At 39.6% G+C, this 13,053-nt stretch overlaps 1 non-coding gene across 1 annotated transcript; it reads left to right on the forward strand.

Annotated features, from left to right (window-relative positions):
* Nucleotides 1–12,628: 12,628 nt before the first annotated feature.
* Nucleotides 12,629–12,756, forward strand: LOC147001596 (small Cajal body-specific RNA 4). Its single transcript, XR_015045088.1, has one exon.
* Nucleotides 12,757–13,053: the final 297 nt, after the last annotated feature.

Raw genomic sequence — 13,053 nt, forward strand, 5'->3', positions numbered from 1 at the left:
CAGCTGGTCTCCCAAGAGTGCTCTCACTCCCAGGTTCAGAGGTGAGATAACCACTTTCCAATAACAGTCTAAAGTGAGACCGGCCAGGAGTGTACAGGGCACAGGAACAGTGGAACGGGATCCTTCTGGTCACCATCTGTACACAGGTTCTGCTGGGAGAGAGCTGGTCTTCCTGGAGTGTTGACACAGGCTTACAGGCCCACAGGAAGGACAAGCTCCAGGAAGACACAGCAAGACCAACTAACACCTGAGATAACCAGAGGGAGAAAGGCAAGCACAAGAACCTTACCAACAGAAACCAAAGCTATGTGACATCATCAGAACCCAGTTCTCCCATCACAGCAAGTCCTGGATACCCCAACACACCAGAAATTTAAGATTTGAATTTAAGAATCACATCTCAGGGCTGGTGAGATGGCTCAGTGGGTAAGAGCACCCGACTGCTCTTCCGAAGGTCCAGAGTTCAAATCCCAGCAACCACATGGTGGCTCACAACCATCCGCAACGAGGTCTGGCGCCCTCTTCTGGAGTGTCTGAAGACAGCTACAGTGTACTTACATATAATAAATAAATCTTAAAAAAAAAAAAAAAAAAAAAAAGAATCACATCTCATGATGATGATAGGAGATTTTAAGAAGGACATAAATAACTCCCTTAAAGAATTACAGGAAAACACATCCAAACAGGCGAAGGAATTGAAACAAAAACATCCAGAATCTAAAAATGGAACTAGAAACAATAAAGAAATCACAAAGGGAGACAATTCTGGAGATAGAAAACCTAGGAAAGAGATCAGGAGTCATAGATGCAAGCATCACCAACAGAATAGAAGAGAGAATCTCAGGTGCAGAAGATACCATAGAAAACATTGATACAACAGTCAAAGAAAATGCAAAATGCAAAAAAGCCCACACCCAAAACATCTAGGAAATCCAGGACACAATGAGAAGACCAAACCTAAGGATAACAGGTATAGAGAGAAAAACAGAGAGAAAAACAAAATTATAGAAGAAAACTTCCCTGACCTAAAGAAAGAGATGTCCAACAAGAAACCTACAGAACACCAAATAGATTGGACCAGAAAAGAAATTTCTCCCATCACATAATAATCAAAACACCAAATGCACAAAACAAAGAAAAAATATTAAAAGCAGTAAGAAAAAAGGTCAAGCAACATATAAAGGCAGATATATTAGAATTACGCCAGACCCACAACACCCTCCACAGGATCTTAAGACTTCTGGTGAGTGGAGCACAGCTTCTGCTCCAATCCAATTGCGCGGGACCTGAGACTGCATTAGTTAGGGAAGCAGAAACCAGCCTAAGTAGGGCCACAGGCCTCATCCGGCCGGATCAGCGCCGGAGTAGCAGGAGCGCAGGGTTGCCTGACACCCGCCAGCTACCCACGACCCCCGCCGCAGGATTTTGGGACTGCTGGTGAGTGGAACACAGCTTCTGCTCCAATCTTTAAACAGTGACAACGATAACAACTAACCCCAGAGATTACCAGATGGCGAAAGGTAAACGTAATAATCTTACTAACAGAAACCAAGACCACTCACCATCATCAGAACCCAGCACCCCCACTTCGCCCAGTCCAGGGCACCCCAACACACCGGAAAAGCTAGACACGGATTTAAAAGCATATCTCCTGATGATGATAGAGGACTTCAAGAAGGACTTTAATAACACACTTAAAGAAATGCAGGAGAACACTGCTAAACAGGCAGAAGACAATAAAGAGGAAGCACAAAAATCCCTTAAAGAATTGCAGGAGAACACTGCTAAAGAGTTACAAATCCTTAAAGAAAAACATGATAACATAATCAAACAGGTAGAAGTCCTTACAGAAAAACAGGAAAACACATCCAAACAGATGATGGAAATGAACAAAACCATACTAGACCTAAAAAGGGAAGTAGACACAATAAAGAAAACCCAAAATGAGGCAACACTGGAGATAGAAACCCTAGGAAAGAAATCTGGAACCATAGATACGAGCATCAGCAACAGAATACAAGAGATGGAAGAGAGAATCTCAGGTGCAGAAGATTCCATAGAGAACATCGGCACAACAATCAAGGAAAATGTAAAATGCAAAAAGATCCTAACTCAAAACATCCAAGAAATACAGGACACAATGAGAAGACCAAACTTACGGATAATAGGAGTGGATGAGAATGAAGATTTTCAACTCAAAGGACCAGCAAACATCTTCAACAAAATTATAGAAGAAAACTTCCCAAATCTAAAGAAAGAGATGCCCATGAACATACAAGAAGCCTACAGAACTCCAAATAGACTGGACCAGAAAAGAAATACCTCCCGACACATTATAATCAGAACAACAAATGCTCTAAATAAAGATAGAATACTAAAAGCAGTAAGAGAAAAAGGCCAAGTAACATATAAAGGCAAGCCTATCAGAATTACACCAGATTTTTCACCAGAGACTATGAAAGCCAGAAGATCCTGGACGGATGTTATACAGACACTAAAAGAACACAAATTCCAGCCCAGGCTACTATACCCAGCCAAACTCTCAATTAACATAGATGGAGAAACCAAAGTATTCCACGACAAAACCAAATTCACACATTATCTCTCCACGAATCCAGCCCTTCAAAGGATAATAACAGAAAAAAACCAATACAAGGACAGGAACCACGCCCTAGAAACAACAAGAAGGTAATCCCTCAACAAACCTAAAAGAAGACAGCCACAAGAACAAAATGCCAACTTTAACAACAAAAATAACAGGAAACAACAATTACTTTTCCTTAATATCTCTTAATATCAATGGACTCAACTCCCCGATAAAAAGACATAGACTAACAAACTGGCTACACAAACAAGACCCAACATTTTGCTGCTTACAGGAAACTCATCTCAGAGAAAAGGATAGACACTACCTCACAATGAAAGGCTGGAAAACAATTTTCCAAGCAAATGGCATGAAGAAACAAGCTGGAGTAGCCATTCTAATATCTGATAAGATTGACTTCCAACCCAAAGTCATTAAAAAAGACAGGGAGGGACACTTCATACTCAAAGGTAAAATCCTCCAAGAGGAACTATCAATCCTGAATATCTATGCTCCAAATACAAAGGCAGCCACATTCATTAAAGAAACTTTAGTAAATCTCAAAGCACACATTGCACCTCATACAATAATAGTGGGAGACTTCAACACACCACTTTCACCAATGGACAGATCATGGAAACAGAAACTAAACAGGGACACAGTGAAACTAAGAGAAATTATGAATCAAATGGATCTGGCAGATATCTACAGAACATTCTATCCTAAAACAAAAGGATATACCTTCTTCTCAGCACCTCATGGTACCTTCTCCAAAATTGACCACATAATTGGTCACAAAGCAGGCCTCAACAGATACAAAAATATTGAAATTGTCCCATGCATCCTATCAGATCACCATGGACTAAGGCTGATCTTCAATAACAAAATAAATAATAGAAAGCCAACCTTCACGTGGAAACTGAACAACACTCTTCTCAATGATACCTTGGTCAAGGAAGGAAGAAAGAAATTAAGGACTTTTTAGAGTTCAATGAAAATGAAGCCACAACATACCCAAACTTATGGGACGCAATGAAAGCATTTCTAAGAGGAAAACTCATAGCTCTGAGTGCCTCCAAAAGGAAACTAGAGAGAGCACACATTAGCAGCTTGACAACACACCTAAAAGCACTAGAACAAAAGGAAGCAAATTCACCCAAGAGGAGTAGACGGCAGGAAATAATCAAACTCAGGGGTGAAATCAACCAAGTGGAAACAAGAAAAACTATTCAAAGAATCAACCAATCAAGGAGCTGGTTCTTTGAGAAAATCAACAAGATAGATAAACCCTTAGCCAGACTCACTAGAGGGCACAGGGAAAGCATCCTAATTAACAAAATCAGAAATGAAAAAGGAGACATAACAACAGATCCTGAAGACATCCAAAACACCATCAGATCCTTCTACCAAAGGCTATACTCAACAAAACTGGAGAACCTGGATGAAATGGAGAAGTTCCTAGACAGATACCAGGTACCAAAGTTGAATCAAGATCAGGTTAATGATCTAAACAGCCCTATATCCCCCAAAGAAATAGAAGCAGTCATTAATAGTCTCCCAACTAAAAAAAGCCCAGGACCAGATGGGTTTAGTGCAGAGTTCTATCAGACCTTCAAAGAAGATCTAATCCCAGTTCTTCACAAACTATTCCACAAAATAGAAACAGAAGGTACTCTACCCAACTCATTCTATGAAGCCACAATTACTCTGATACCTAAACCACAAAAAGACCCAACAAAGATAGAAAACTTCAGACCAATATCCCTTATGAATATTGATGCAAAAATCCTCAATAAAGTTCTTGCTAACCGAATCCAAGAACACATCAAAACAATCATCCATCCTGACCAAGTAGGTTTCATCCCAGGGATGCAGGGATGGTTCAATATACAGAAATCCATCAACGTAATCCAGTATATAAACAAACTCAAAGACAAAAACCACATGGTCATCTCGTTAGATGCGGAAAAAGCATTTGACAAGATCCAACACCCATTCATGATAAAAGTCTTGGAAAGATCAGGAATTCAAGGCCCATACCTAAACATGATAAAAGCAATCTACAGCAAACCAGTAGCCAACATCAAAGTAAATGGTGAGAAGCTTGAAGCAATCCCTCTAAAATCAGGGACTAGACAAGGCTGTCCACTTTCTCCATACCTATTCAACATTGTACTTGAAGTCCTAGCCAGAGCAATTCGACAACAAAAGGAGATCAAAGGGATACAAATTGGAAAAGATGAAGTCAAAATATCACTTTTTGCAGATGATATGATAGTATATATAAGTGACCCTAAAAATTCCACCAGAGAACTCCTAAGCCTGATAAACAGCTTCGGTGAAGTAGCTGGATATAAAATTAACTCAAACAAATCAATGGCCTTTCTCTACACAAAGAATAAACAGGCTGAGAAAGAAATTAGGGAAACAACACCCTTCTCAATAGTCACAAATAATATAAAATATCTTGGCGTGACTCTAACTAAGGAAGTGAAAGATCTGTATAATAAAAACTTCAAGTCTCTCAATAAAGAAATTATAGAAGATCTCAGAAGATGGAAAGATCTCCCATGCTCATGGATTGGCAGGATCAACATTGTAAAAATGGCTATCTTGCCAAAAGCAATCTACAGATTCAATGCAATCCCCATCAAAATTCCAAATCAATTCTTCAACGAATTAGAAAGTGCAATCTGCAAATTCATCTGGAATAACAAAAAACCTAGGATAGCAAAAACTCTTCTCAAGGATAAAAGAACCTCTGGTGGAATCACCATGCCGGACCTAAAGCTTTACTACAGAGCAATTGTGATAAAAACTGCATGGTACTGGTATAGTGACAGACAAATAGACCAATGGAATAGAATTGAAGACCCAGAAATGAACCCACACATCTATGGTCACTTGATCTTCGACAAGGGAGCTAAAAACATCCAGTGGAAGAAAGACAGCATTTTCAACAAATGGTGCTGGCACAACTGGTTGTTAACATGTAGAAGAATGCGAATCGATCCATTCCTATCTCCTTGTACTAAGGTCAAGTCTAAGTGGATCAAGGAACTTCACATAAAACCAGAGACACTGAAACTTATAGAGGAGAAAGTGGGGAAAAGCCTTGAAGATATGGGCACAGGGGAAAAATTCCTGAATAGAACAGTAATGGCTTGTGCTGTAAGATCGAGAATTGACAAGTGGGACCTCATGAAACTACAAAGCTTCTGCAAGGCTAAAGACACCATCAATAAGACAAAAAAACCACCAACAGATTGGGAAAGGATCTTCACCTATCCTAAATCAGATAAGGGACTAATATCCAATATATATAAAGAACTCAAGAAGGTGGACTCCAGAAAGTCAAATAACCCCATTAAAAAATGGGGCTCAGAACTGAACAAAGAATTCTCACCTGAGGAATACCGAATGGCAGAGAAACACCTGAAAAAATGTTCAACATCCTTAATCATCAGGGAAATGCAAATCAAAACAACCCTGAGATTCCACCTCACACCAGTCAGAATGGCTAAGATCAAAAATTCAGGTGACAGCAGATGCTGGCGAGGATGTGGAGAAAGAGGAACACTTCTCCATTGTTGGTGGGATTGCAAGCTTGTACAACCACTCTGGAAATCAGTCTGGTGGTTCCTCAGAAAATTGGACATAGTACTACCGGAGGATCCAGCAATACCTCTCCTGGGCATATATCCAGAAGATGTCCCAACCGGTAAAAAGGACACATGCTCCACTATGTTCATAGCAGCCCTATTTATAATAGCCAGAAGCTGGAAAGAACCCAGATGTCCCTCAACAGAGGAATGGATACAGAAATTATGGTACATTTACACAATGGAGTACTACTGAGTACTCCATTTAATAGCTGAGTACTACTCAGCTATTAAAAAGAATGAATTTATGAAATTCCTAGCCAAATGGATGGACCTGGAGGGCATCATCTTGAGTGAAGTAACACAATCACAAAAGAACTCACACAATATGTATTCATTGATAAGTGGATATTAGCCCAAAACTTAGGATACCCAAGATAGAAGATACAATTTGTTAAAAGCATGAAACTCAAGAAGAATGAAGACCAAAGTGTAGACACTGTGCACCTTCTTAGAATTGGGAACAAAACACCCAGGGAAGGAGTTACAGAGACAAAGTTCGTAGCTGTGATGAAAGGATGGACCATTTAGAGACTGCCGTATCCAGGGATCCATCCCATAATCAGCTTCTAAACGCTGACACCATTGCATACACTAGCAAGATTTTGCTGAAAGGACCCAAATATAGCTGTCTCTTGTGAGACGATGCCGGGGCCTAGCAAACACAGGAGTGGATGTTCACAGTCAGCTATTGGATGTATCACAGGGCTCCCAATGGAGAAGCTAGAGAAAGTACCCAAGGAGCTAAAGGGATCTGCAACCCTATTGTTGGAACAACATGATGTACTAACCAGAACCCCGGAGCTCTTGTCTCTAGCTGCATATGTATCGAAAGATGTCCTAGTCGGCCATCAATGGAAAGAGAGGCCCATTGGACTTGCAAACTTTATATGCCCCAATATAGGGGAATGCCAGGGCCAAAAGAATGGGAATGGGTGGGTAGGGAAGTGGGGGGCGCTATGGGGGACTTTTGGGATAGCATTGGAAATGTAATTGAGGAAAATATGTAATAAAAATATTAAAAATCAAAAAAAAAAGATAGTTTCATTTCTTAGTGATTGTGAGTACTGCAGCAATAAACATGTGTGAGCATAAAAAAAAAAAAAAAAAAGAATTACGCCAGACTTCTTTCTCGCCAGAGACTATAAAAGCCAGAAGATCCTGGGCAGACATCATATAGACCCTAAGAGAATACAAATGCCAGCCCAGGCTACTATATCCAGCAAAACTCCCAATAACCATAGATGGAGAAATCAAGCTATTCCATGACAAAACTACATTTATACCATTATCTTTCCACAAATTCAGGCCTTCAAAGGATTATAAATGGAAAACTCTACACCCTACAAAAAGCAAGAAAATTAACTTCTTTTAACAAACCAAAAAGATTGCCACATAAACATAATTCCACCTCTAACAACAAAAGTAACAGGAAGCAACCATCATTTTCTTTAATATGCAGTAATATCAATCAATGGATTCAATTTCCCAATAAAAAGATATAGACTAACAGACTGGATATGGAAACAGGACCCTACATTTTGCTGCATACAGGAACCCACCTCAGTGACAAAGACAGACACTACCTCAGAGTAAAAGGCTGGAAAACAATTCTCCAAGCAAATGATCCCAAGAAAAAAGCTGGAATAGCCATTCTAATATCGAATAAAATTGACTTTCAACCTACAGTTATCAAAAAAAGATAAGGCTACTTTATATGTATCAAAGGAGAAATTTACCAAGAAGAACTTTTAATTCTTTTTTTAAACAATTATTTATTTATTTTATGTATATGAGTACACTGTAGCTGTACAGATGATTGTGACCCTTCATAAGGTTGTGGGGAATTGAATTTTAGGAACACTGCTCACTCAGGTCAACCCTGCTCATTCTGGTCTGTCCTGCTTGCTCAGTCCCTGCTTGCCCCAGCCCAAAGATTTATTTATTATTATACATAATTACACTGTGGCTGTCTTCAGATGCACCAGAAGAGGGCATCAGACCTCATTATGGGTGGTTGTGAGCCGCCATGTGGTTACTGGGATTTGAAGTCAGCCATGTGGTTACTGGGATTTGAACTCAAGACCTTCAGAAGAGTAGTCAGGGTTCTTACCCACTGAGCCAACTCTCAATTCTGAACATCTATGCTCCTAATGCAAGGGCTCCCACATTCAGAAAAGAAACATTACTAAATAAAGCTCAAAGTACACATTGCACCTCACACAATAATAGTGGGAGACTTCAACATCCCACTCTAATCAATGGACAGATCATGGAAACAGAAACAAAACAGAGAAACAGTGAAACTAGCAGAAGTTATGAACCACATGGATTTAACAGATATCTATAGAACATTTTATCCTAAAGCAAAAGAATATACCTTCTTCTCAGCACCTCATGGTACCGTCTCCAAAACTGACCATGTAATCGGTCACAAAAGAGGCCTCAACAGATACAAGAAGATTGAAATAATCCCATGCATACTATCAGATCACCATGGACTAAGGCTGATATTCAATAACAACATAAACAATAGAAAGCTCACATACACTTGGAAGCTGAACAACACTCTACTCAATGATAACTTGGTCGAGGAAAAAAATAAAGAAATAAATTAAAGACCTTTTAGAGTTTAATAAAAATGAAGTCACAGCATACCCAAACTTATGGGACAATGAAAGCAGTACTAAGAAGAAAACGCATAGCTCTGAGTGCCTCCAAAAAGAAACTGGAGAGACCATACACTACTAGCTTGACAGCACATCTGAAAGCGTTAGAACAAAAAGAAGCAAATATACCCAAGAGGAGTAGATGTCAGGAAATAATCAAACTCAGGGCTGAAATCAACCAAGTAGAAACAAAAAGAACTGTACAAAGAATAAACAAAACCGGGAGCTGGTTCTTTGAGAAAATCAACAAGATAGATAATTCCTTAGCCAGACTACCCAGAGGGCACAGAGACAGTATCCAAATTAAAAAAAAAAAAAAAAAAAAAAAAAATCAGAAAAGGAAGACATAACAACAGAAACAGAGGAAATCCAAAAAAAATCATCAAACCCTACTACAAAAGCCTATACTCAACAGAACTGGAAAATCTGGGTGAAATGGACAATTTTCTAGACAGATACCAGGTACCAAAGTTAAATCAGGATCAGATAAAACCATCTACATAGTCCCATAATCCCTAAGGAAATATAAAAGCAGTCATTAATAGTCTCCCAACCAAGCCGGGCATGGTGGCACACGCCTTTAATCCCAGCACTCAGGAGGCAGAGGCAGGTGGATTTCTTAGTTCGAGGCCAGCCTGGTCTACAGAGTGAGTTCCAGGACAGCCAAGGCTACACAGAGAAACCCTGTCTCAAAAAACCAAATAAATAAATAAATAAATAAATAAATAAATAAATAATAGTCTCCCAACCAAAAAAAGTCAAGGACCAGATGGGTTTAGTGCAGAGTTCTATCAGACCTTCCAAGGAGACCTAATACCAATACTCTACAAACTAATCCACAAAATAGAAATAAAAGGAACACTACCCAATTCATTCTATGAAGCCACAATTACTCTGATACCTAAACCACACAAAGACCCAACAAAGAAAGAAAACTTCAGACCAATTTTCCTTATGAATATCGATGCAAAAATACTCAATAAAATTTTTGCAAACTGAATCCAAGAACACGTTAAAATGATCATCCATCATGATCAAGTAGGCTTCATCCCAGGGATGCAGAGATGGTTTAATATATGGAAATCCATCAAGGTAATCCACTATATAAACAAACTCAAAGAAAAAAACCCGACATGATTTTTTCATTAGATGCTGAGAGAGCATTTGACAATATCCAACACCCCTTCATGATAAAAGTCTTGGAAAGATCAGGAATTCAAGATCCATACCTAAACATAGTAAAAGCAATATACAGCAAACCAGTAGCCAACATCAAACTAAATGGAGAGAAACTTGAAGCAATCCCACTAAAATCAGGACTAGACAAGTTTGCCCACTTTCTCCCTACCTATTCAATTTAGTACTTGAAGTTCTAGTCAGAGCAATTAGGCAACAAAAAGAGGCCAAAGGGATACAAATTGGAAAGAAAGAAGTCAAAATATCACTTTTTGCAGATGATATGATAGTATATTTAAGTGACCCCAAAATTCCACCAGAGAACTCCTTAACCTGATAAACAGCTTCAGTGAAGTAGCTGGATACAAAACTAACTCAAACGAATCAGTGGCCTTTCTGTACTCAAAGGATAAACAGGCTGAGAAAGAAATTAGGGAAACAACACCATTCACAATAGTCACAAATAATATACAATACCTTGGTGTGACTCTAACTAAGCAAATGAAAGATATGTATGAAAAGAACTTCCAGTCTCTGAAGAAAGAAATTGAAGAAAATCTCAGAAGATGGAAAAAGCTTCTATGCTTATGGACTGGCAGGATTAATATAGTAAAAATGGCCATCTTGCTGAAAGCCTTCTACAGATTCAATGCAATTTCCATCAAAATTCCACCTCAATTATTCACAGAGTTAGAAAGGGCAATCTCCAAATACATTTTGACTAACAAAAACCTAGGATAGCGAAAACTATTCTCAACAATAAAAGAACTTCTGGGGAAATCACCATGCCTGACCTCAAGCTGTACTACAGAGCAATTGTAATAAAAACTACATGGTATTGGTACAGTGACAGGCAGGTAGATAAATGGAACAGAATTGAAGACACAAGAATGAACCTACACACCTATAGTAACTTGATCTTTGACAAAGGAGCTAAAACCATCCAGTAGAAAAAAAAGACAGCATTTTCAACAAATGGTGCTGGTTCAACTAGCAGTCAGCATGTAGAAGAAAGCAAATTGATCCATTTTTATCTCCTTGTACAAAACTCAAGTCCAAGTAGATCAAGGACCTCCACATAAAACCAGATACACTGAAACTAATAGAAAAGAAAATGGGGAAGAGTCTCAAGCACTGGGCACAGGGAAAATTTTCCTGAACAGAGAACACCAACAGCTTATGCTCTCAGATCAAGGATTGACAAATGGGACCTTATAAATTGCAAAGCTTCTGTAAGGCAAAGGACACTGACAATAGGATAAAATAGCAACCAAGGGATTGGGAAAAGATCTTTACCAACCTTACATCCAATAGAGGGCCCATATCCAATATATACAAAAAACGCAAGAAGTTAGACTCCAGAAAAACAAATAACCCTATTAAAAAATGAGGTACAGGGCTAAACAAAGAATTCTCAACTAAGAAATACTGAATGGCTGAGAAGCACCTAAAGAAATGTTCAACATCCTTAGTCATCAGGGAAATGCAAATCAAAATATCCCTGGGATTCCACCTCACACCAGTCAGAATGGCTAAGATCAAAAACTCAGGTGACAACAGATGCTGACAAGGATGTGGAGAAAGAGGAACACTCCTCCATTGCTGGTAGGATTGCAAGATGGTACAAACACTCTGGAAATCAGCTTGGCGGTTCCTCAGAAAATTGTACATAGTATTACCTGAACACCCAACTATACCACTCCTGGGCATATACCCAAAAGATGCTCCAACATATAGCAAGAACACATTTTCCACTATGTTCATAGCAGCCATAGTTTTAGTAGCCAGAAGCTGGAAACAACCCAGATGTCCTTCAACAAAGGAATGGATACAGAAAATGTGGTACATTAACACAATGGAGTACTATTCAGCTATTAAAAACAATGACTTCATGAAATTCTTAGGCAAATGGATGGAACTAAAAAATATCATCCTGAGTGAGGTAACCCAACCACAAAAGAACACACATGGCATGCACTCACTGATAAGTGGATATTAGCCCAGAAGCTTGGAATACTCAAGATACAATTCACAGGTGACATGAAGCTCAAGAAGAACGAAGACCAAAGTGTGGATAATTCAATCCTTCTTAGAAGGGGGAACAAAAAACCCATGGGAGGAGATACAGAGACAAAGTGTGGAGCAGAGACTGAAGGAAAGGCCATCCAGAGACTGCCCTACCTGGAGATCCGTCCCATATATAGTTACCTCCCCATAGGAGGAACAACAATATGAACCAACCAGTACCCCCAAAGCTTCCAGGGACTAAACCGCCAACCAAAAAGTACACATGGAGGGACCCCTGGCTCCAGCCATACATGTAGCAGAGGATGGCCTTGTAGGTCATCAATGGGAGGAGAGGGCCTTGTTCCTGTGAAGGCTCAATGCCCCCAGTGTAGAGGAATGCCAGGACCAGGAAGTGGGAGTAGGTGGGTTGGTGAGCAGGGGGAGGGGGGAGTTTGGGGAGAGGAAACCAGGAAAGGGGATAACATTTGAAATGTAAATAAATACAATATCTAATTAAAAATAAAGAGGCTGCTGGAGGATCAAGAAGGCTGAGTCTGATGAAGTAAGACTTTGCTGATACACTCCTCCTAGACAAAGGGGTAGGGAGAGCAGCCCGTACTGGAGAAAGCCACAGGGCTCACTGTGCTACCCAACATTTTCCAGGAGAAAGAGAGAGAGAGAGAGAGAGAGAGAGAGAGAGAGAGAGAGAGAGAGAGAGAGAGAGAGAGAGAGAGAGAGAAAGAAAGAAAGAAAGAAAGAAAGAAAGAAAGAAAGAAAGAAAGAAAGAAAGAAAGAAAGAAAGGCTGGGCGGTGGTGGCACACGCCTTTAATCCCCCAGCACTTGGGAGGCAGAGGTAGGTGGATTTCTGAGTTCAAAGCCAGCCTGGTCTACAAAGTGAGTTCCAGGACAGCAAGGGCTATACAGAGAAACTCTCTCTTGAAAAAAGAGAACAAA

The sequence above is a fragment of the Mus caroli genome, unplaced genomic scaffold, assembly GCF_978045245.1.
Source record: "Mus caroli unplaced genomic scaffold, Mus_caroli_1 scaffold_13, whole genome shotgun sequence".
Lineage (NCBI taxonomy): Eukaryota > Metazoa > Chordata > Mammalia > Rodentia > Muridae > Mus > Mus caroli.